General features: G+C 37.2%; 1 non-coding gene across 1 annotated transcript; it reads right to left on the bottom strand.

Annotated features, from left to right (window-relative positions):
- Window positions 1-23,272: 23,272 nt before the first annotated feature.
- LOC113899835 lies at window positions 23,273-23,378 on the bottom strand. Its single transcript, XR_003513014.1, has one exon. It is a non-coding gene; the product is annotated as a U6 spliceosomal RNA (small nuclear RNA).
- Between the last annotated feature and the right edge of the window lie 3,697 nt (window positions 23,379-27,075).

Below are 27,075 nucleotides of genomic sequence, written 5' to 3'. Positions count from 1 at the left end.
ATGCCTAGCTCCAGCTGACTCTAGCTTTCTAATTGGGGGAAGGGAAATCCATAGCTCTAACTCCTAGTCACTGTGTCCACCTAAGGGGAGAGGGTACAGAGAAGCAGCAGTAAAGTTCACAATCAAGAAGCACAGTTTCACCAAAAGACTGAGATCCAATAGGACCACAGAATACTTCCTATTCCCACACACCTTAGGACTACATTACTAAAGACCCATTTACCGTACTTTTTTTGGTACCTTTTTTCCCTCCTGTGCTATTCAGTAGGTTCTCATTAGCTATCTATTTTATATGTAGTAGTGTACCTGTATCAGTCTCATGCTCTCAGTTGATCCCACCCTCCCCATGTCTATGTGTTTGTTCTCTGTGTCTCTATTTCTACTTTGCAAATAGATTCATCTGTACTATATTTCCAGTTTCCAATATATTCATTAATATACAATATTTGTTTTTCTCTTTCTGACTTATTTCATTCTGTATGACAATCTCTAAGTCTATCCACATCTATAGCATACCACGTCTGCCTTTCAACAAAAAATTGCAAGGTATACTAAAAAGCAAAAAATATAATCTGAAGAGATAAGGAAGGAATATTGGACTCATATGAGGCAGGAATATTGGAATTATCAGAACAGGGTTTAAAAAACTATAATAAGTCCCCTACACATGAATGAGTTGCAGTTGTAGAGCACATTCATAAGTCCAATTTGTTTATAAGGCCAACCAAGTTATCGTAGGTATCCAAGTAATCAGCAATATAAGTACTGTATTGCAATAGGTTTATAATACTTTTCACACAAATAATACATAAAAAAGCAAACACAAAAAATAAAAGAACATATTTTAAATCTTATAGTACCTTGAAAATTATAGTTGTACAGTACAACAGCTGGCATACAGGGGCTGGCATGAAATGAACAGAAAAGAAGAGTTACTGATTGGAAGAGGGAGATGAGATGGGAGATGGTAGAGCTGAAGGATTACCAGCAATAGGAGATGGAGGGAAAGCTGTAATTTCACTCAAGCCTGATGTTGATGAAACACATGTTCACATCTTTGAAAGTTCACAACTTGAAAGTTCATATTATTACTGCATTATTAATACGCAAAGGGATTTAATGTATAAAGTAGACAACGTGAAGGAATTAGATGGATAATATAAGCAGAGAGAAATTCTAAGAAAGAATAAAAAAGAAATGCTAGATTCAAGAATATTGTAATGGAAATGAAGAATACCTTTGATGTGCTCATTAGTAGACTAGAAAGAGCTAATGAAAGAATCTCTGAGCTTGACGATGACAGCAGAAACTTACAAAATTGAAAAGCAAAGAGAAAAAGAGAGAGAAAAAAAACCAGAATATACAAGAACTGTGGAACAACTACAAAACATAAAATATGCATATAGAAAATACCAAAAGAGAAGAGAGGGGAAGAAAACCCATAAGTAACATTTGAAGCAATAATAATTGAGATTTTCCCATATTAATGTCAGACACCAGACCACAGATCTAGGAAGCTGAGGGAATATGAAGCAGGATAAATTTCAGTAAAAATTATATCTAGACATGCCATATTCAAATATCAAAAAATCAAAGATAAAGACAAAATTTTGAGAGAAGCCAGAGGAATACACACCTTACCTATAAAAGAACAAAGAATTACATTCAACTTCTCCTCAACACCATACAAGCAAGAGTGAAGTAAAAATTTTAGTCTTGAGGGAAAAAAATGCACCAACACAGAATTCTGAAACTGTGAAATTATCCTCCCAAAGTGATGGGAAAGTAAAGACTTTCTTGCACAAAAAGTGAAAGAATTTCTTGCCAGTAAACCTAACTTGCAAGAAATTTTCAAAGAAATTCTTGAGAAGGAAGGAAATATTATAGGTTAGAAACTTGAATCTACATAAAGTAACAGCATTAGAGAATATAAAGGTGAAATAAATTTTTATTTTTCTCGTTTTTAACTTATAACAATTTGCTTCAAATAACAACTGCAATGATATAGTCTATTTCCTACCTTCCTCTGTCTGTGTATATACTTTTAGACTATGTTATATATGTATATTTACTTATATAAAAGTGAGTTGAATTACAGTATAATGCAAAGGATGGTAGAGAGGAATTGGGAATGTTTTATTCTTGCAAGGAATTTAAGGTTCATATGAGTGGTATAGTATTATCTGAAAGTGGACTTGGATTAATTGTAAAGGTATATTTCAAACTCTAGGGCAAACAACAAAAATGGTTAAAAAAAGATATAACTGATATACTAAAAAGGAGAGAAATGAAATCTTATAAAAGATTTGCAAAAGACACATCTGAGAATGATTTTTCCAAAATATACAAAAAAACAGTATATTCAACAGTAAGAAAATTTAAAACCTGATTGAAAAAAGGGGCAAAAGGCCCAAAGACACACACTATCAAAGAAGGCATATAGATGTCAGGAAAATATACAAAAAGATATCACCAGATAACTGAAAATTAAAACAATGAGATACCACTACATATTTATTAAAAAGGTCAAATTTAGAGCACTGTCAACACCAAATGCTGGTGAGAATATGGAATAACAGGCACTTTCATTCACTTTTGATAGGAATACAAAATACTATCATCACTTGGGAGATAGGGCTTCCCTGATGACTCAGATGGTAAAGAATTTGCCTGGAATGCAGGAGACCTGAGTTCGATCTTTGGTCAGGAAGATCCCCTCAAGGAGGAAATAACAACCTAATCCAGTATTCTTGCCTAGAGATTTCCATGTGAAGCCTGGCAGTCCACAGTCCACAAGATCACAAAGAGCTGGACATGACTGAGTGATTAACACTTTCACCTTTTTTGGAAGATAGTTTGGTAGTTTCTTCCAAAGCTAAGTCTATTCTTACCATATGATCTAGAAATCATATTCTTTTATGTTTACTTACATAAATTGAAAAATGTCAACACAAGAATGAAATATGGATATTTATAGCAACTTTATTCTTAATTGCCAAGTTAATGGGGTATTACATAGCACTGAAAAGAAATGGGTTATCAAGCCATAAGAAGAAATAGAGGAATCTTAAATGCATATTACTAAATGGCAGATGCCAATCTGAAAAGGATAAACACTGTAAGATTCCAACTGTCTAGCATTCTAGATAAGGCAAACGTATGGAGACGTTAAAAGATTGGTAACAGCCAGTGGTTACACATACGAAAGGAATGAATTGGCAGAGAATAGAGGATTTTTTAAGGCAGTGAAACTGTTCTGTAATACTAAAATAGTGGATACTACAATAGTGGATAGTTGACATACATGTTAAACCCATACAGTATACAACACCAAGAGTGAACCCTAATGTAAACAATGAACCTGAGCTAGTAATAACATATTGGAGTAATTTTATCAATTGATGTATCTGTATCCCTCACAGAATACACATTGCCCATGTGGAAGACTGCTAAACAATACTGCAGAATGTAATTCCAATGTTGCCTGGGGAGCTGGGGGCACATCTACTTTGTGCGTGATCTCTGAGGAATATGATGGACTCATCAGAAAAAAGACTCAGCCTCTTTCTCAACTGAGAAACAATGGAAATATCAGCTTTCCTGGACGTTATAGCTATACTCTCAATCTTCAGAATGACTCTCAACAGTAGGTATCCATGTATGACATTGAGTGGAATATCATGAAACTGCTTAGCATGAGTTTGAAAAGGACTGAAATTTTAAAGAATGAATGAAGCCAGAATAAAAACATTTTTGGTGGCTACATGTAAAAAAAGAATATAAACTACAGAATCGGTTCAGAAAAGTCACTAAATAAAGAACGACAAACTATGGGGAAGGGGAAAATGTGATTTCCAAAATTACCACATTATATTATTTAAAACATTAAGTTTTTGAACAAAAAATTATGAGACATATCAAGAAACAAGAAAGTATTGTCCATACACAAGGAATAAAGCAAATAGAAACTCTCCCTGGTGAAGCCTGGATGCTGGACTTACTAGACATAGAATTTTTAAATCAACCATTTAAATATGTTCAAAGAACTTAAAAAAAAAATCCATGTCTAAAGAACTAAATGAAAGTAAGAGAATGATTTATCATTAAATATAGAATACCAATAAAATATATAAATCATAGAAAAGAACCAAAGAGAAATTCTGAAGTTGAAAAGTGTAGTGACTGAAATAAAGAACTCACTAGAGGAACTCAGCAGCAGATTTCAGCAAGGAAAAGAATCAGTGAGCTTGAAAATAAGTCAATTGAGACTATCCATTTAGAGAAATAGAAAGAAAAAAAAGAGTGAAGGAAAAATGAGAGCCTCAGAGCCCTGTGTGATATCATGAAATATACCATCACATTCATGGGAATCTCAGAAGAAGATGAGAGAAAGGAAAAGGCAGAAAAATATGCTTTAAAAATAATGAAAACAAGCTACACACCTGAGAAGCTCATGAATTTGCAAAAGGATAAACTCACAGATCCACCTCTATACACATCATAAAGAATAGCTGCCCCGAAGAATTTATATCACAGAGAATTACTTTAATTTTTAAAACTTAAAATTAGTATATAAAGCTAATTTTTCATGATGAAGGGTCTGAACATATTTAATATACAATGCAAAAATGGTGCTGGTGGTTGTAGTAGAGTATCAGAGCCAGAATTTAATTTTAAGGGCAATAACTTAACAGATATGATTTATTTCATGTTATTTAAGTTCTCCATTTTTCTATTTCTTCTTCCTGTTCTTACCTGTTAATGTAGGGATCAAAGTAACAAGACGGAGCTAAAAGAGGATGGGTAAAGGTCAACAGAATAGTAACCACTTGCTTGTGAAATTCCAGATGGAATTTTATCACCAAGAAATTGTAACTTAAATACTGATTTGAATGAGAAAATTTGGCATTCTTCTCTCAAGACACATTGTGACATTTACCATTACTTAATAAGTTTGGAAATGCAAGGTCAGACTTAGAATGTATGTGTCATCCTTGGTACTCCCTTAAATATGAGTAATGTTAGACGAAAATTGATTCCTGGGGTTGGGCGGCTTATTTTCAAAGACAGGGCTTTTTTCAGATAGGAATAAGTGATCCAGGTACAAAACTCATGAAACATTTTGGGAGCACTTACTATTTACTTTGGTATGCAAGATAGACAAAATTTCTATTGTTAAAAGATTACAGGGCCTTCTGTAATTACAGCCACAGTCCTGGTGGCTCAGATGGTAAAGAATCTGCCAGCAACGCATGGGACTGGGGTTCAGTCCCTGGGTTGGGAAGATCCCTTGGAGAAGAGAATGGCTAACCACTTCAGCATTCTTGCCTGTAGTATTCCATGGACAGAGGAGCCTGGTAGGCTATTATTCATGGGGTTGTAAGGAGTCAGACATAACTGAGCAACTAACACACATAAAGATTACATTCTAGAAGGGAAGACACGTAGTACGGTAAATATAAGCATGTAGTAGAGTAAATAAGGTAACTTCATATGGAGACAAGTAGGACATACATCATTTGTGGTACCTAGTGAAAAACAAAAATTCAAGGCTCTTGTTCAAGTATTAATAAGAATTTCAAGATAGCAACTGCTGAGCATAAACCAAATGGGCGATGATTTTAATCATAGGGCCCTATGTGACTGCACAGATTGCAAGCCCATGAAACCAGGCATACATATAAATGTTGTAAAGGAAAGAATACAGGTTAGATAGGTTGGGTTAGAATTAGATAAATTGGCGAAAAGACTGTTGAAGCTTTAACAGTTTAAATAGTTAAAAATACAACTCTACCCAAATAACTGTGTATGCTGTGTTTTACAACGTAAGTTATGATATTTTAAAAATGTAGCTAGAAAGACAGAGTTTAAATGCATGCTGTCATTAAGCTAATATAATGTAGTACTTTTATGAAGGAATAGACTCAGCCTTTGAATTGAGCAAACTGAATGCCCTTCAAAAAACAGCACTGAATTTGCTTTGGGGATGAAGTAAGATTATCTTAATACTTGGTTCTTAGCATGGTGCCAAGAAGACAATAAAGACTTTAAAATGATAATTATCAGTAAAAGCAAGTTTTATCATTTCTGCTTACCTTCTTATAGATATTTTTCTCCTTTGCATAAAAGTATTTCACTTTATTCTACCAGTTTCTCTAGTCTATGAAGATATATTAATTGTCTTGACTATTCATGGCCACTCATCAAACCCTGCCAGGCACTTAAAAAAATATGACAAAACAAAAATTTTAATTACATTCTCTGTGTTTGCTGTTGGTCATTGATAATTAATAATATGGTAGAATTCTTAATCAGTTACCAAATTCTTATTCAATAAGATTTTCTCTGAAAGAATTTACTTGCTGACGTGGAAACTTTCAAACTCTTGTTGGAGCTCTTGCCCTTAACCTACTTTGTTTTTTCCTCTAATATACAATAAACAAGGAGGAGCTATGATCTTTATTAGATGATGCAGCAAAAACTATATAGATATATCTCCTACCAGGATCTGTTTCTTCTCTCTAGAACTCTGACTAATAAAGATTTTGGTACTGAGAGTGGTTTCTGAGGAACAAAATCTTAAAAATGAGTTTTCTGAAAGTGGTTCTCGAATTCAATTAGATTTAGATGTAAAGACACATTCCCAGTAGTAAGTGGGAGCTGGTAGTCCATGCCATTATGTGGCAATAGAGATGAAAATATCACCTATAAAAGGTAAAGTTATGGGTGATTGTCTATTCTAGTTTACAGCATTTTAGTGAAACTAAGAAATAGCATGAGATTGATTAGTTGCTCCTAGCTGCACTGGAAAAAGGAAAGAATGAGCTCAGAGTTTCAGATTCCCATTTCAAGGTCCACATTAATGATTTAAAAGTTGTTGTGTGTGTTCTGCAAGAAACCCTTATCTTCCATGGCCACAGCACAGAAATTGCTGAAAACCAAGTCCAGAGTCTCATCAAGTGAGTAGCTAAAATACAAAAGGAATTGAATTCCCAATGTCACAGAGTACCTGATATTAAAGAGAGGGCATTGATGTTCAAACTGCCATACAATTGCACTCATTTCACAGGGTGAGCAAGATTATGGTCAAAATCCTTCAAGATAAGCTTCAGCAGTACACGAACAGAGAACTTTGAAATGTACAAGCTGGGTTTCAAAAAGAGGAACTGAGGTCAAATTGCCAACATTCCCTGGCTCATGGAGAAAGCAAGGCAATTCCAGAAAAATATCTACTTCTGCTTCATTGACTAAGCTAAAGCCTTTGAGTATGTGGATCACAACAAACTGTGAAGATGGGAGTACCAGACATCTTACCTGTCTCCTGAGAAACCTATATGCAGGTCAAGAAGCAACAATCAGAAAGCAGACATGAAACAATGGACTGGGCCAAAATTGGGAAAGGAGTATGACAAGGCTGTATATTGTCACCCTGCTTATTTAACTTCTATGCAGAGTACATCATGCAGGAACTAAAGAGCCTCTTGATGAAGGTGAAATAGAAGAGTTAAAGGCTGCATGAGTTTTCCAATTTATACAAACAGAAATCCAAGGAATATGTTTGGGAATGGATATTAAGAATGTGAGACAACAGTGGAAGGAATATAAAGTTGAATTGCTGCCGCTGCTAAGTTACTTCAGTTGTGTCTGACTCTGAGTGACCATATGGACAGCAGTCCACCAGGCTCTCTGTCCATAAGATTCTCCAGGCAAGGATATTGGACTGGGTTACCATTTCCTTTTCTGATTTAATTGCTAAGTCATGTCTAACTCTTTGGAACCCCATGGACTATAGCCCACCAGGCCCCTCTGTCCATGGGATTTCCCAGGCATGAATACCAGAGTCGGTTGCCATTTCCTTCTCCAAAAGTTGAATTAGGCCAAATTTATTGATATGCACCCATCTAGTAGAGATTCTAGATTTACTGTTGTAGCTTGAGAAGTTATACAATGTCCTAACAGTTTGTTTAAGGAGCTGAAACATGGACCAAAACTAACATATTAAGTGAAATTCCAATGTCAGAACTGCCATGGTATACTACAGAGAGAGGTATCCAATGTGTTAAGGAGACTATAATGTTAGAGAGCATTTGTCCTGCAAGATGTTCTTATTTTCCCTGGTAGAGTTCAGACAACTTACCTTTCACCATGACTGTGAGAAATACATTTGTGGGAGAAGCCTCAGGATCCATGAAGTATTCTTTTTGTTCTTCAATGTGGCTCAGAAATTACAGTGAGAATTCTTGTCACTAAATTGGGACACCTAAGTGTGATGCAAAAAATTGGATCACAGGGTGACAGGGACCAAGAGGCAGCATTTAATCATGAAAGATAAGGTGGAAGTGGACACTATAATGGACAGCAGAAACAAAGCAGTAGTCAGATTAGTCTGACTTATAGAGACCTAAGGCATTGTTGAACTGATCCGGCAGCTCCTAGAAGTGAAGAACCCACTCCAGTGTTCTTGCCTGGAGAATACCAGGGAAGGGGGAGCCTGGTGGGCTGCCGTCTATGGGGTTGCACAGAGTCGGACACAACTGAAGAGACTTAGCAGCAGCAGCAGAAGTGAAGAATATGTACAATCCACTTAATTCTTACATGTGTAGGCAGAAGAGTTCTAAGCCAAGTGAACAGAAGTTTAATTTAAATCATAAAACTAGAGTCAGCCCCTCAATTCATTCCTAGACATGAAACAGTTTACAGACTCAGAACCCCTCTAATGAAGGGGAAGTTGGTTTTCCTTGAGGAAGGAACTTGTTTCACTGCCAAAAATTATAATCTTCCTATTAGCTTTTACTAGAGGGGCCTAAGACCTTTTGACAGGCTGACAGTGCAGGGGGAAGGAGAATGATCAAAACTTTCAGGGATTACTGGACACTGCCTCTGAAGTGACACTCATTTCTTGAGACCCAAAATGTCTGTGATCTTCTAGTCAGAGCAGGGACTCATAAAGATTGAGTAATCAGAGGTTCCTGCTCAGATCAGTTCCACAGTGGTTACAGTAGGTCTCTAAACCTGTTCTATGTTTATTTCCCAAGTTCTGGAGTAGATCACTGGAACAGACACACTTAGCATTTTACAGAGTACCCTGTGTTGATTCCCTGACCTTTGAAATAAGGGCTTTTATGATAGAAAAGGTCAAGTGGACACCAATAGAACTGTCTGGACTTGGAAAAAAACATTAAACTAAAAGCAATACTGCATTTTTGTGGGCATCAACAGTATTAGAGCTACCATCAAGGACTTGAAATATCCAAGGGTGGCGATTCCCACCATTTCTACTTGATCTGTATAGAAAACAGATTGATCTTGGAGAAGGGCAGTGGGTTATTATAAACTTAATTGGATGATGACTCTTAATTGTAGCTGCTATTTCAGATATGAGTTCATTGCTGGAGCAAATTAACACACTCCTAGTACCTGGCATGTAGTTATTGCTCTGAAAAATGCTGTTTTCAATACCTTTTGACAACCAGAGCAATTTTTATCAGCTGGCAAGGCCAGCAATATGCCTTCATTGTCCTATCTTAAGAGTAATTCAACTCTGTATCCTGTCCTAGTTTAATCTGCAGAGACCTTGATCATCTTTCCCTTTCACAAGAAAACATAATCATCCATTGTTATGCTGACTGGCCCTGGTGAGCAGAAGTAGCAAGTACTCTAGCATATTGAAAGGTCAGACGGTGGGAGATTAATCCAACAGAATTCTAGGGTCTTCCACCTCAGTGAGGTGTGTAGGGGATAAAATTGGTTGAAATATTCCCTCTAACTCTTCATGAAAATGAAAGTGGAGAGTGAAAAAGTTGGCTTAAAGCTCAACATTCAGAAAACTAAGATTATGGCATCTGGTCCCATCACTTCATGGGAAATAGATGGGGAAACAGTGGAAACAGTGTCAGACTTTATTTTTTGGGGCTCCAAAATCACTGCAGATGGTGACTGCAGCCATGAAATTAAAAGACGCTTACTCCTTGGAAGGAAAGTTATGACCAACCTAGGTAGCATATTGAAAAGCAGAGACATTACTTTGCCAACAAAGGTCCGTCTAGTCAAGGCTATAGTTTTTCCAGTGGTCATGTATGGATGTGAGAGTTGGACTGTGAAGAAAGCTGAGTGCCAAAGAATTGATGCTTTTGAACTGTGGTGTTGGAGAAGACTCTTGAGAGTCCCTTGGACTGCAAGGAGACCCTACCAGTCCATTCTGAAGGAGATCAGCCCTGGGATTTCTTTGGAAGGAATGATGCTAAAGCTGAAACTCCAGTACTTTGGCCACCTCATGTGAAGAGTTGACTCATTGGAAAAGACTCTGATGCTGGGAGGGATTGGGGGCAGGAGGAGAAGGGGACGACAGAGGACGAGATGGCTGGATGGCATCACTGACTCGATGGACGTGAGTCTGAGTGAAGTCTGGGAGTTGGTGATGGACAGGGAGGCCTGGCGTGCTACAATTCATGGGGTCGCAAAGAGTCGGACACGACTGAGTGACTGAACTGAACTGAACTGAACATGAAGGATAAGTTGTTACATCTAGCCCCTTGTGCAACTAATAATCAAGGCACAATACCCAAGTGGACATCTTTGGATTTTGAAGGCAACATATTCCTCATTTGGGTGTGCTGCTGTGGCTTAATTGCTGAGTGACCCTAAAAGCTACCAGTTTGAGTGGGCTCTGAAGGAGAAAAGGATCAACAATAGGTCCAGATGCCATCCAAGCCATGCTATCATTTAGGCAAAGGACCCAATAGATCCACTGGTTCTTGAAGTGTCACTGGCACACTAAGATGCTGTTGGAGCCTTTGGCAGTCTGCTATAGATGCATTGCAGCTCACACCCTGGAGGAAAGCCTTGCCATCCTTGATGGACAACTACTCTCCTTTTGAGAAATGGTTTTTGGTTTGCTTTTGGCCCTTACTTGAGACTGAACACTTAGCTATGGACCACCAAATTACCATGTGACTTAAACTTCCCATCACAAACTGGGTATTGTCTGATCCACTAAACATAAAGTTAGGTGTGCATAGCACCATGGGATTATCAAATGGAAGAGGTATATACAAGATTATACTTGAGAAGACACTGAAGGCTTAAGAAGTAACATGAGACTGTGGCCCAAATACCATGTTCTCTACTCCTGCTACAGTCTTTTCTATCCCAGGCCAGTTCTATGGCCCAGTGGGGAGTTACCTACTTTGGGCATGGTTTACAGGTGGCTATATACAATACGCAGGCACCACCTGAAAGAGAATAGGTTTGGCACTACAGTTCCTTTCTGAGACATCTCTGAATGAGGTGAAATTCTCCCAGTGGGCAGAAATTTGATCAGTATGCTTTGTTGCTCATTTTTTGGGGAGGTAGGAAAAATGGCCAAAAGTGCAAGTCTATACTGCTTATTAAGCTGCTGCCAGTGGTTTGGCTTGACTGTAAGGGACTTCAAATATAATTGGGAAATCCGTGACAAGGAGGTCTATGCTTAGTCATGCAAGTAGACCCCCTTGAATGAGCTAAAAAATGTGAAGATATTTTGTCCCATGTGAAAGTTCACTAAAGAGTGACCGTAGCAGTTGTTGTTCAACAGGCAAAGAGGGGAAGCACTGTACTTGCTGGGATAATTGCTCCTGAGTACCAAGGGGAAACTGGGCTGCTACCTCAAAATGGAGGCAAGGAAGAGTGTGTCTGACATACAGCAGGTTCCTTGGGGGTTGTTTAGTACTACCACATCCTGGAATCAGAGCTAGTTGGATACAACAACTACCCAATTCAGCCAGAACTGCTAATGACCCAGATCCTTCAGGAAGGAAGTTTTGGATCACCCCAACAGGTAAAGAACACAACGAATTGAGATGTTTGCTGAGGGCAAAGAGAACATGGAGTGGATAGTGGAAGAATGTAGTCATAAATATAATCTCTGACTGTGTGATCAGCATAGATAGAATGAGGAATATAATATTATGAATGTTATTTATTTTGTTATGACCATGCTTGTGTGTGTGCATATGTAGTATATACAGCAGCCAAATTTTTCATTTAATGTGTTCTTCCTACTTCTTCCAAGTAATTCCACTTTCCATGGCATAGAGTTTCTTTTTACACTGTTTAAAAAGTAAATGACCAGATGACAAGTTTCTAAAGTTAATTTGTTTTGGGGGATGGGGTAAACATTAAAAATATTATCGGATACAGGTTGCTTGGGGCTGGTGCACTGGGATGACCCAGAGGGATGGTATGGGGAGGGAGGTGGGAGGAGGGTTCAGGATGGGGAGCACGTGTACACCTGTGGCAGATTCATGTTGATGTATGGCAAAACCAATACAATATTGTAAAGTAATTAGCATCCAATTAAAATAAATTTAAATAAAAATATGTATTTAGGAAAAATATTTTTTTCTTATACTCCAACTATTGCTTCATATATGTATGTGTGTTTGCAACTATTAGCTCATGGATGGTGAAGGGCTTTGCTGAACCTTGAACATTTGAGATGCTCTAGATTTTAATTTTATTTATTTTTTATTAAAAATTTTTTTCTCATTGCTTTATTTTTTAATTTTTACTTTATATTGGAGTATAGTTGATTAACAATGTTGTGTTAGTTTCAGATGTGTGGCAAAGTGATTCAGTTATATATGTATCTATTCTTTTTTAAATTATTTTCCCATTTAGGTTATTACAGAATATTGCATAGAGTTCCCTGTGCTGTACAGTAGGTTCTTGTTGGTTATCTATTTTAAATATAGTGTTGTAAATGTGTCAATCTTAGGGGTTGATTTTAAACTTCACAAAACTTGACAGAAGAGATTTTTAATGTCACATCAGAGTCTGTTCATTTTAAACTGAGTCCCTGGGGGCTGAAATCACAGTTAGAGAACTAGGATGTGGGGAGTTGGGACTAGGGCATGGATGAATAGTCCTGCCTCTTGGATCATGCAGGGAAGGGGTTTTCTAGAAGACATCTGCTGAGCACCCTCTTCCATGCAATTTGTGATGAAGACCAAAGAAGCAAGCTGCAACTCTAAGAAGTACAAAAACTCTCCACCATGTTTCCTTCATGTGCTATTTTAAAATATAATTAAGTTCATGAGGCAGCATGTGTAATCCCTTAGCAAGAACTACTAAGGGAATTTACATGTGACCTGTGGGGCTGCTCCTGATGTGCAGGAAATGCTTCTTTGAAAAGAGTTCTTTTTTCCATTTCCCCCCTTGATTTAGATAAATCACTGAGCACTAAGAACATCATGACTTGCAGTACTGAAATGATCAGTACTGCAATGATCAGCTTTTTAATTCTCACCAATCAGAATCATCTGGGCTCACTTTGTGAACACGTGCTCACAATTACACTCTTGTATTCATATCTTTCTTCTTAGAGGCTTTCTGTGATTTGGGGCACCTAAAATGTGTTTTAGTTATTCAGTAGGAAATCTCTGGGCTTCCAAGTGATTGGAGAAGCTGACTTGTTATTTTACAAGTGAAAATGTTCAGACTAAGCGTGCAAATGATTTAGTCTATCTACGTGACTCACTTCTAATTTTAGTCCTCTTTTTTAACTCTTCACAATGTGGCATACTCCACTAGTCCAATAGTACTATGACATTTACCATCAGATTTTAAAAGGATTGCCATGGGCAAGACATTTTTCTTTTCCTTAACATATTTTTCTTATATGATTTTTCCTAATGGTAACATGAGTTATTGTCTCTAGAAGCTTGTACTACTTCCAAATGAATGTGACTTTTCTATAAGCCTTTAAGAAAACCTGAATAAAAACATTTTATCTTTGCATCTTGCTATTGTTTCTTTCTAAAAATACACAGAAGCTGAACACTTTTATTCAACATTCACTGTGTACAATTCCTGTCCCAGACTAGGTTCAAGCAGAAAGGCAGACAGTATGAGTAGGTCCTGATGTCATTAACATTAGAATTCCCAAGAAAACATTTTAACTGATGTTTGCTGATTATGTATAACTTCAGTTTTGGTACAAGTGTAAGTCTATAATGCTTTCTTCAGAATCTAATGATCAGTCTTCATTTATTTATTTCATTTGCTAATATTCACTGAATACTCCATGGTACCTGTTGGCAAGGCATTAATAATGGTCGAGAGTCATCTCTGCTCTCATGCACACAATTTTTTTTTTAATTGGAGGATAATTGCTTTACAATGTTGTGATAGTTTCTGCTTTATCACAACTTGAATCAGCCGTAAGTATACATGTATCCCCTCCCTTTAGAGCCTACCTCCCACCCCACCTCCATCCTCATCTCTCTAGGTCATCACAGAGCCTCTAGCTGAGCTCCCTGTGCTCTACAGCAGCTTCCCACTAGGTATCTGTCTTACACATGACAGTGTATAAATGGAAATCCTACTTTCCCAATTCGTCCCACCCTCCCCTTCCTATCTGCATGTCCATTCTCAATGTCTGCATCTCTAGTCCTACCATGGAAATAGGTTCAGCTGTACCATTATTTTAGATTCCACATACATGCATTAATATACTATATTTGTTTTTATCTTTCTGACTTACTTCACTATGTATGACAAATGCTAGGTCCATCCACATCACTGAAAATGACTCAACTTCACCCCTTTTATGGCTGAGTAATATTCCATTGTATATATGTACCACATATTCTTTATCCATTTATTTGTTGATGGACATTTAGGTTGCTTTCATGTCCTGGCTATTGTAAGTAGAGGCATGCAGTTTAGAGACTATATCTCTTTAAGTGGCCAACTTATGTCTCCTTAACCAAAGGGAACTATCCCAACTTTCCTCATTTCTTCATCTCTCATGTCTTCAAATATAACATCAAGATCATGTGGTTCCCCTAGGAATTTTAAGCATCATTTTAAACCTTTGTCTATAAGTATGAGATACATATTGAAAACAAAATGCTATATAAACACGTATGATGTTTTTGATACAAGATAAACCTACAATTAATGTTCTCTATTTGGTCTTGAATCTCCCAGTCACACAGTAATAAACTGTCTATGATAGTAACTAGAAGAACTAGCTATACAAAATACAGATAATAGTGGTTACAAAACACAGATAATAGTGGTCTTGTGCCCACACAATGTAAAAATAGTGGAGTGAGAAGAAAAGTATGTGAGAAAAAAATAGTATGAGAAAGTGTTCTCAGAAGGATAAGCTTATTGGAGTCCTTTATATGGAATTACGCTGGGAAGCATGTTAAGTTCTATGAATGATTAACATGCATTTACTTAATTTCACAATATGTGAATATTTTTACTTTAAAGTTAATGTAATTGGCAATATTAGGTAATTTATTTCATATCATCTATGGTCTTAAAAAATTTTTTTTTTACAATAACCTTGCCAAGTAGGTTTGATATTTCCATTTTTTGTTTGAGAGAACCAAGTCTCAGAAAGAACTTTGCGTAAGATGGTACAGCCTTCATTAGTTTCCGCTGGCTCAGACTTTCTTGCCACTATACTGTGCTGATTGGGGTCAAAATTTAATTTTGACTTGTAGCATTATTCTTAGAAAATTTAGTAAACAGCACAATTTTGAGTATAACATTTTTAATGTTCCATATTTCATTTAAAGTTCCATATTTCATTTAAAGTTTCATAAAGTTCATTCAACTCCTTGCCAGCAAATGTTAATTCAGAATAAAGGACTTAATAAATGGCTTTTGCTGTTATTGTTGCTACTTTTTCAGAGTGATGAATGGTTGGAGAGTCTTTATGTCTAATGTTTGATCCATTTACATCAGGTTTTTATGCTCTGTATTCAGTGGGTTAGCCATGCTTTAAGAATAAACACCATAGATTATGTATGTTGCTGCTGCTGCTGCTAAGTTGCTTCAGTGTGTCCGACTCTGTGTGACCCCATAGACGGCAGCCCACCAGGCTCCCCCGTCCCTGGGATTCTCCAGGCAAGAACACTGGAGTGGGTTGCCATTTCCTTCTCCAATGCATGAAAGTGAAAAGTGAAAGTGAAGTCACTCAGTTGTGTCCGACTCCTAGCGACCCCATGGACTGCAGCCTACCAGGCTCCTCTGTACCTGGGATTTTCCAGGCAAGAGTACTGGAGTGGGTTGCCATTGCCTTCTCCGAGATTATGTATGAGTGTGTGCTTAATATTGGCAGAAAGACCTTGGAAGAAGTGGGGAAGAAGTCTGGAGCTGATATTAAAAAGAAGTCATGAACAATTTTCTTTCTCGGTGAGAAGACGTAGGTAAACACTTTTTAAGGGAGTTAATAATGAAGTCCAGTCACTGGTTGGAGAAGGCAATGGCAAGCCACTCCAGTACTCTTGCCTGGAAAATCCCATGGATGGAGGAGCCTGGTAGGCTGCAGTCCATTGGGTTGCTATGAGTCAAATGCGACTGAGCGACTTCACTTTCACTTTTCACTTTCACGCAATGGAGAAGGAAATGGCAACTCACTCCAGTGTTCTTGCCTGGAGAATCCTAGGGACGGGGGAGCCTGGTGGGCTGCCGTCTATGGGGTAGCACAGAGTCGGACACGACTGACGTGACTTAGCAGCAGTAGCAGCAGCAGTCACTGGTTATGAGAAAACCCTAAAATGATAAACTTGCAATAAGTCAAGATTTTAAGCCTACACTGAGAGTAAATAAAAACACACAAACAGAATCCAGCTTCTTAGAAGCACCAGAAGTCTTATTAGCCCAAGTAAAGGTACTTTTCTGTAACACTTCTGAGAGAATTAGGGGTGGTATTCCTGTCAAAAATACTCAAGAAAAATGGAGATGAATTTTGTTGTATCATTTCTGAAAAGTAAATGTCTTTTATTCTCTAGTGGTAAGGATGGTGCAGATTTTAGGCTACCTAATATGGTGTACTTTTCAAAAACTCTTGGTGGAAATTTATGAGAAACAGAAAATAAATAGCAACTCAGGCTCTTTGTGGCAAAGGCCTCTCAACCATAGGTCTTATACAACATTACAATTCTACATGTACCTCTTAGGTCCCTAAGCATGTAGCAGTTTCCTGTCTCCTTTCTCCATGTTCATCTATGTTAGCAAGATATACCTGATATAGAAAATGTCACTCAATACATACACTTCAATTAAACTAATATTAGTTGGGTTTTCGTGCTTATATTTGAAGCTTCTTGTAAAGAAAAAATCAAAAATTAGAAATAATCCAAATTAAGATGGGAAAATAAAGTTTACAACAAAATTACAGATTTTAACCTCTGTGAAAGTACAGGCTGATTTAAAAGATGGTGACTTGTACTTGATGGATTATTTTTCATTGCTAATCATTAGCTTCCAAACTAAAACGCAGTAATTTAAAGAGGCTTTATTCTTTTACATCGGCATGCAACATGGTTATGCCTTCAAACCAAAGAGTGTATTTGTTTTGGCTCAGGTGTACTTAATTAGATAACAGAAATCATAGGCATTTTTGTGACTAAATAGGAAAACTGAAAAAACCATTGCATGTGAAGTTTCACTGGCAGAGGAATCATTTGAAATAAGTTAACTTCAATTTAGAATCAACCAACAAAACACATTAAATTGTTATCATTTGATTACCTCAAATGGTAAGAATCTGCCTGCAATGCCAGATACCTGGGTTCAATTCCTGAGTCGGGAAGATCCACTGGAGAAGGGGATCTACTCCAGTATTCTTGCCTAGAGAATTCCATGGATGGAGGAGTCTGGTGGCTACAGTCTACAGGGTCACAAAGAGTTGGCAGGACTAAGCGACTAACACACAAGTGATTAAATCTTCTGACTGGGATATTTCCAAGTCTGTTTGGCCACTAACCTTAATTTTTAAACTGTGGGAGGTCCAGGTATAACACACAATTAGCAGACTAAAAAGGCAATCCTGTACATAGATAAATACTTACCTCTTATAACATAAGAAGTCTGCTTTTATGACTCACTCAGAGAGCCTTGATTACTATTATCAAACAAGTTCAATAGCCCAGACATCAGAACTTACTTCTATACCTTTACAATTCAACTCAAGACTTGTAAATAAGACAGGATTTGTTGAAAATTATTGGAAAGAAAACTAGTTACATGTTGCAAAACAGCAAACATATGTGCAGCTCTAACTCAATCATCAAATTCAGTCATGTGTGCACATAAATTTTGATATAAACATATACCCCTGATTATTCTTTCATTCATTAAATATCTATTGAGCATCTATTATATACCAAGTATTATTCTCAGAACTAGAGATTCAGTAAACTAGATAGGCAAATATCTTGCTCTGTCATAGTTACATTTTATAAAACTGATAATAAACAAGCATATTAAGTAAATGTATGCTAAAGCTGAAACTCCAGTACTTTGGCCACCTCATGTGAAGAGTTGACTCATTGGAAAAGACTCTGATGCTGGGAGGGATTGGGGGCAGGAGGAGAAGGGGACGACAGAGGATGAGATGGCTGGATGGCATCACTGACTCCATGGATGTGAGTCTGAGTGAACTCTGGGAGTTGGTGATGGACAGGGAGGCCTGGCGTGCTGTGATTCATGGGGTCGCAAAGAGTCGGACACGACTGAGTGACTGAACTGAACTGAACTGATTGTACAGTATGTTAGATGGTAAATGTATATAATGATAGTGACATTTCCATCTGCTGGTAAAGGAAATAGGCATTTTTACTCTTGGATGTTTGTATCACCATCATTTTGGTTTTGGTCAGGGCTGGGAAGATTAATACTGACAGTTGGTTGCTGCAGCACTATTAAATTACTGCCTTTTGGGGATATGCTACAGTCCTGGATAGGACATTTCAGAATAACTGGATAACTGGCATAATTACATTTACAAAATCAGCACAGTTAAATATGAATTGTGCAGAATAACATTGTGATTAAGACCAAAAATTTTAGACTCAAGGTTCAAACTCTGCCTTTGTAATTTTATACCTATAAGATTTTGTCCAATTATCTTTTCTCTCTGTGTCTTTGTTCTCTCATCTATAAAATTGGACTTAAAAATTCTTCCTCAGAGAAGTGTGGTGATGATTTAATAAAAATGCAGATAAAATATTTAGCATAATGATAGATATATAAATCCTATTTGATGAAGAGCAGATATCATCATTTTGTGTTTAAACACTCAAGGAATGTCAGAAATGGAAACCATTTGAGAGATGACCTAATTGAATTTAATAATTTATAGGGAGAGGAAATGGAGGCCCATATTAGTGAAATGAATTGTCCAAGACCACAAAGTTAATCATGGAGGTAGACATTGGTAGAGTTAATTAGTTTCTACCAATTATCAAATCCCAGAACAATGTGGCTATATTGGGGTATGTTGCTGTTTGCTGTTTAGTTGCTAGGACATGTCCAACTCTTTTGCAACCCCATGGACTATAGCTCCTCTGTCCATGGGATTTCCCAAGCAAGAATACTGGAGTGGATTACCATTTTCTTCCCCAGAGCATTTCCCGACCCAGGGATGGAACCCACATCTCCTGCTTGGCAGGTGGATACGCTACCACTAAGCCACCAGGGAAGCCACTTGGATATACCCACATACCATATTCATATTCTACCTCCTTCTCTATATTTAAGGAAAAGGATAAAGGTAGTCACAGTTTCAGTACACATGCTTTCAAGAGCTCAATATCCAGTTTCTGAGGATTATTCCAAACATAATTTCTACCCTGTTGGGGGCCAGAGTGAGGTACTCCGCCCGTGGCAAAGGTCATGAGGAAGGAGGCTCAACATACGCAAAGGCGGGATTGAGCCTCAGGAGTCCCCCTGGAAATCCTCAAGCATCTACCCCTATAACCAGAGCCTGCCTACTTTACTACTTTGTGCTCACCTACACCTCTGACTTTACAGGGGGCTGTCCCCCACCACCTCTTTCGGAGAAGGAGTTAACTTAGAGCTCCAGTTAATAATAATTCCTGGGCATGATAAGAGTGTTTTAACCTACAAACTCCTCTGAAGGTTCTCTAGCCTGCCTGACAGGCTTGTCCGGCCACATGTGATTGCTCACAGCCTCCCAACCGTGAGAGGCACGAGATGCTTTAAACCTTCTAAAAACAGGTTCCTTAGAAAAGTTAGAAAACTATTAGTATAAGTATAATGGGCTGATTAGAAATTGTATTGGTGAAGGGTTTTTCATTTGTTGAGCCAATGTTTGTTGCTAAGTCTCCACATCCCCTGCCCTTACATACATTAATGAATATATAGAAGAAATAAGTATTAACCTTTGATATAAATCACATTAGACCTTAGGCTAAGTAAATTCTTTCCTTAACTAAAACCCACTACACCCTCACGCTATAGGAATGTAACTTTATTTGGGTGGCGTCTGTTTTAAGAATAATCACCCCTGGAGAAATAAGTGTCCTGGTTGACTGACCATTGTCACAAGGAGAAGGTTGTAAATTGTCAGCAGGCCCCCCCTGGCCAGAAGATGATGTAACACCCCTAAGACCTCTGTATACATTTGTGTGAAGCACCTGACTTTAATAAAAGTCAGGACTGCTGTCCCCACGTGACTTTCGTATAACATCTCAGTGTATAAAAACAGACTCTGGAAAATAAAGAATTGGGATCAGTTTCTCGAAATGCTGGTCTCCCCATGTCGCTCTCTCTCCCACTCTGGCTGAGTCTCCATCTGGAGCGCGGAACCCGCCATGCTTACTAATTATGTCTGGGCTTCTAAGATCCGACCGGGGAGGCCTCAGTGTCTCCTCTCCTTCGGGAGAACGGAAGGACGCCTGCGGCCTACGTAAGTGGTGCAAGCTTCTTGTCTTGAAGTTTTATTGGTCTCCCGCGTAAACCGAGCTACTCAGCCTCTTTTTTCCACTGAATTTTCCTACTGAGCTATCCTCATCCTATTACTCTTTATATCTTTGATAAAATATTTAAATAAATAGGTCGCCGACGCTGTCCCCGCTTCGAATACCCTGGATCAGCCGGGGCTGGACCCCGGCACTACCCCTTAAGTTAATTACTGCCAAGTTATGGACTTAGACTTATTTTGTGGTTATCTCAACTGCTGAAGAGATTTTCTGTCCTAAATTTGATTAAAATGAGAATATAAACATGACTTTAATATCTGAAGTCATAAACATACTGTATTTTTAAAATAAATTGCTTTCAGAAATGTGAAGTGTTGATTTAATATATTTACTGTAATCACATAGTAAATTAAAGCAATGATTCCTATATCCATCAAACACAATGACTTAACAGAAAAATGCCAACTCCAATGGTCATAAAACTTTACAATGTTTTCTACTCAAGGGAACCAATGTCAGAGTGAGGTGAATGATAGGGAAAAGACGCAAAGGGAATACAGAAGAGAAGCAAATAAAATTAAAAAGTGGAAAAGCAAAAAGTCTGCTTTGTTCTCCAAGATTCCTGGGTATTCTGGTCCTACAGACAATTTTGAGAAATGGCAGCATAGCTCCCCAGCTCACTAAAAAGAATGATACATTGTGACTACTGTGACTTTTTTTCCCTGTTGATTCCAAACAAGGGCATTTTGGGATTTTCTTTCCTGACTGTTGATTTCTTGGAGGAGTTAAGACTTAACAGTAACAAAGTTGAGTAGAAATAATGACAGCAGGCATTTTTGTCTTTTTCTCATCTAGTGATCATGCCTCTTACATTTTCACTATTAAATTTGATGTTTTTCTACAGTTTTTTTTTTTTCTTTTATTAAGACAACAGGAATTATTACATTGTTCTGGAAGCCACAAGTCCAAAATTAAGGTGTGGCAGGGCCACACTTCCTCCAAAGAATTGGGGGAAGCTTCTGTTTCTTACTTCTTCTAGCTCCTGGTGACTCCAGGCATTCCTTGGCTTGTGAGAGCACTCAGCCCGATCTCTACCTCCTTGGTAACACTGCCACTCCCTTTTCTCTCTAGCAAATATCCCTTGTGTACCTCCTATAAGGACATATATCATTGAATTTTGCATCCACTGGATAATACAGGATAATCTTTTCACTTCAAATCCTTAATTATGTCTGAAAAGGCCATTTGAAAAATGATGTCACAGTCACTGGTTCCAGGAATTAAGATGTACACACATTTCTAGAGTGTCCAGTTTTGTTTATGTTATTTAAAAAAAGTGTCCTTTTGTGTTCAGTCCAGTGAGGTTTAATGAATGTAACCATAGGAGGCACTAGCAAAAGCGCTATAAACATCAATGTCAGAGTCAGATGGATCTGGGTCTGAATTACAGCTGCAGCACCTTCTAGCTGTGTGGCTTCAGGCAGCTCATTTCAACTTCCTGAATCACAGATGCCTCATCTATAAAATGCACACATTAATTTCTATCTCATAGGATCGTTATAACAATTAAATGAGATAATATTAAGTTCTTATCTAGAAAACAAAAGTGATCAATAAAACATATATAGCAGTATTGTAGTTCTTAAACTTGGTAGTATTGATAATTGAATTTGTGTTGAAGTATTCAATATAGCTTTCTCAATAATCTAGCATATGCTACTAATATGACATAATTATTTGTATCTTCCCACACTATCTTTTTAATATTTATGTATATTTTATACATAATGTGCTAAACTAAATAGCTAAACTAAAAAAATAATGTAAAATTTACCAATTCAATCATTTTTAAACATACAGTTATACAACCCCATAGGCTTTTGGTAGTTATTCTCTATTCCCTTCTATTCTGATTTTGCTACATTATTTAAAAATTAAGAATTTATTATCAAATGACTTTTCTTCATATACTGAGACAGTTATACAATTGTTCTTTTATGTTCTGTTAAGTCAACATATTTTAATTGTATATTTAAGTTGGAATGGCCATGCATTTGTAGGATAACTTGATATTTTCATAAGGAAGTTTATCCAGCATAAAAATATACAGAATTGCCTAATAAAGAAAAAAATTAGACCAAAAGTGTAGATTAAAAAAAGGAGCAAATTTTAACAACACATATAACAAGAAAAAAGAATATAAGCTACGTCTCTAAGTAATATGACAAATCCTTATGTTAGCATACTCTTTTGTTAAATTTCAATAAAAAGAGAGTCGGTCAGTGCATATCATTGTTCACAAGTTTTTTTTTCCTTTTCCACTAGCTTTTATTAATAAAAGAATCACAATTAGGTCATAAATAAACAGGTAAATTATTAATTACATGATTTGAGGTTTAGGATGAAAACTTGTAAAAATTAGTTCGATATACAGCAAAGTTATACAACACACTAAAATCAACCATTTAATATTTTTGCCTTGTGTGAACTGCCCATAATGAAATAGGAACAAACTTTTTAAGGATGGAATACACAATTAAAAATATATATATATGGGACGCTTCACGAATTTGCATGTCATCCTTACGCAGGGGCCATGCTAATCTTCTCTGTATCATTCCAATTTTAGTATATGTGCTGCTGAAGTCTTACAAGTTTTACAGTTCTCAAAATAAAACCTATATAGTCACCTGGATTCATTCTATAAATGTTTTATTTTTAAGATACATTCTCAGACTTAATAAAAATATCATTTTGCTTATTGTTATCATTATTATCCCTCAAATTTCCTGTTCCACTCACAAGCTATGGTATTTGTATAGAAGCTGAGAAAGTATCCATCTGTTGGTTTTTCTATCTTGGTTGACATTTGAGGTCTTTCTCATATTGCTAGTCTGTAAGTATGTCCAAGATAATATTGAGCTATCATAGCAGGGGAAGGTCAGATTCATTTATCTTATTGCATACAAAAACAGAGCAAAATTTCTTTTAGTTAAAGTTTGCCTAAAAATGCACAACCAAAATTTATTCCAAGGGAGACGGCCATTCAAGTATGAGTCTGACCCTACTGTTACATTCTCAGCAGAAACAGACAAAATCTAGTCCTAGGGTCTTAGCTGGCTACTGGGTGCCATGCAAAATAAACTCTCAATCATTATAAATTCATAGAAGATTTAAAATACTAATTGGAGCTTCCAAGAATATTTGAGGAAGAAAAATAAACCTACTGGTGGGTGCAGACAAGGGCCAAATTTGTCCTCCTTTCCTTAAGGAAGGTTAAACTGCTACAGAACTATTTGACTTAACAAATAATAATTTGGGGCTGAGCAAGTAGTTGCTTGCAGCTTATTTTAGTCAAAGCATATCCCCTTGAAACACTAGGGTTGAAATGGAAATGTTGATGGACTATTTACCAGTTAGGCCCTGGTGAGAGCAGGGAAAACAAATGTAATCCATTTTGTTAACATGATGAAGTTATCATAATTAAGTACTGGTAAAGAAAGAAATCTATCTGGAGATTAAATTTCCTTCTCTTTAATGAAATCTGATGGTCAAATAAATGGGTGTCATGGGGTCCCGTTATTGTGTACATTAAAAGAAAGTGAAAGTGAAGTAGCTCAGTCGTGTCCAACTCTTTGCGACCCTGTGGACTCTGTAGCCCACCAGACTCCTCCGTCCATGGGATTCTCCAGGCAAGAATACTGGAGTGGGTTGCCATTTCCTTCTCCAGGGGATCTTCCCAACCCAGGGATTAGAACCCAGGTCTCCCACATTGCAGGCAAACGCTTTAACCTCTGACCCACCAGGGAAGCCCGGATAAGTCACTGCTATAATTCTGGCTAGATCTCCCTAACAAGCAGACTTTTATTTACTTATTTTTTAATCCATTCCTGGCAACTCTCTCAACTTGCTGCTTTATGCAATCCTTACTTAGAAATATTTCCTATTTAAACTAGATCTACGGGGCAAGCTGATATGTTGCTTCTCTATTGCAAGCTAATTTTAACTCTTTGCTGCCTTTTCAAAAATACAGCAAATCCTAATGGGGACCTATGTTAAAGGAGATAAGATACCCCTAGAAAGAAGTGAGCAGCCCTGAGCCAAATTATTTGGATTCTGAATTTCCAAATTGATGGATTACATTCTCAAAACTGCTGCAAACAACACATATTCCTGCTTTCATTGGAGCACAACCCAACCAAAAAAGCTTCTGAAGTAAATGAAGAGTGTTATATTCCCCAGTTATTAATACTGTGCTGAATTCAAACTACAGCCAAAATAAAGGATTACTTTTAAAATGTGAGATTGATAGGACATTAGAATTCCATGTTTTTCAGTAATCTTCTATTAATATATATACTTTCTATCATTAAAAGAATGAGTTTTAATCAGGATGGGGAACATATATACACCCATGGCTAATTCATGTCAATGTATGGCAAAACCCACTACAATATTGTAAAGTACTTAGCCTCCAATTAAAATAAATTAATTTAAAAAATGAAGATTAAAAAATATTTTATTTCTTATAAAAGTACCCCACATTTCTAAGAAAAAAGAATATGACCATTTAGAGAGATAATCAAGATTAATATTTATTTAATTTTGACATAAAATATAATTTATAAATAAGATTATATAAAATGAAACAACATTTATGTTATGCTCAATTTTTTTCACTCAATAATTCATGGGAAAATTCTGTCATCCATTGTTTATTTGATCTCCGTGAAAACAACTGATCCAATATTCTAGATAATATAACTACTCCAGTGAGCAAACCTACAGTTTAATACTAATCTATATTTACCCAATTCTTATGGGTGCTTCATGCTCAGTTATGTCCAACTCTCTGTGACCCCTGGGTTGTAGCCTGCCAGGGTCGTATGTCCATAGAGTTTTCCAGGCAAGAATACTGGAATGGGCTGCCATTTCATTCTCCAAGGGATCTTCCCAACCCAGGGATCAAGCCTGAGTCTCTTTGGCCTCCTGCATTGGCAGGCAGATTATTTACTACTGTGCCACCTGGGAAATTCATTACTTATTGTTAAATCTGTAGGGCTTTTCTTCTCACATTATTGTAATGATAATAATTATAGCAAAATCTTTCTGCACATCCATAGTCATTTATTGTGCTATTCCTAGCAATATGATTGTTGTGCTGGTGAGTACATATTGGAGGCTTTTGATATGCAATGGCAAACTTCCTTAGAGGCAATTAATTGCTGTGTTCACAACTTAGTTTGAATAATGTGGCTGACATGGTTACTTGTCCTACAGAATCCATTAGCCTCAATATTTTCTCTAGTAAGAGAACTTTCCCAATTGAATTATAGCTTGGTTTTGGCTACCCAAGTAGGTGGATTGAGCAGTGGCTACAGAACTAGAAAAAGTCAGTTTCCATTCCACTCCCAAAGATGGGCAATGCCAAAGAATGTTCAAACTACCATAGAATTGCTCTCAATTTACACACTAGCAATGTAATGCTCAAAATCCTTCAGGTTAGGCTTCATCAATACCTGAACCCAGAGCTTCCAGATGTACAAGGTGGGTTTAGAAAAGGCAGAGGAACCAGAGAACAAATTGCCAACATCTGTTGGATTATGGAAAAAGCAAGAGAATTCCAGAAGAACATCTACTTCAGCTTCATTGACTATGCTAAACGCTTTGACTGTGTGGATCACAACAGATTGTGGGAAATTTTTAAAGAGATGGGAATACCAGACCACCTTACCTGCCTCCTGAGAAATCTATATGCAGGTCAAGAAGCAACAGTTAGAACCAGGCATGGAACAATGGACTGGTTTAAAATTGACAAAGGAGTATGACAAGGCTGTATATTGTCATCCTGCTTATTTAACTTACATACAGAGTACATCATGCGAAATGCCAAACTGAATGAATTGCCATCTGGAATCAAGACTGCCAGGAGAAATATCAGTAATCTCAGATAGGCAGATGATACCACCTTAATGGCAGAAAGCAAAGAGGAACTAATAAGCCTCTTGATGAGGATGAAAGAGGAGAACTAAAAAGCTGGCTTGAAACACCACAAGAGACACTGATGTATAGAACAGTCTAATGGACTCTGTGGGAGAGGGAGAGGGTGGGAAGATTTGGGAGAATGGCAATGAAACATGTAAAATATCATGTAGGAAACGAGTTGCCAGTCCAGGTTCGATGCACGATGCTGGATGCTTGGGGCTGGTGCACTAGGACGGCCCAGAGGGATGGTATGGGGAGGGAGGAGGGAGGAGGGTTCGGGATGGGGAACACATGTATACCTGTGGCAGATTCATTTTGATATTTGGCAAAACTAATACAAATATGTAAAGTTTAAAAAAAAAAA

Source organism: Bos indicus x Bos taurus, chromosome 1 (assembly GCF_003369695.1).
Source record: "Bos indicus x Bos taurus breed Angus x Brahman F1 hybrid chromosome 1, Bos_hybrid_MaternalHap_v2.0, whole genome shotgun sequence".
Lineage (NCBI taxonomy): Eukaryota > Metazoa > Chordata > Mammalia > Artiodactyla > Bovidae > Bos > Bos indicus x Bos taurus.
Note: the sequence above shows the minus strand (reverse complement) of the source record. Positions and strands in the feature narration are given on the sequence as shown.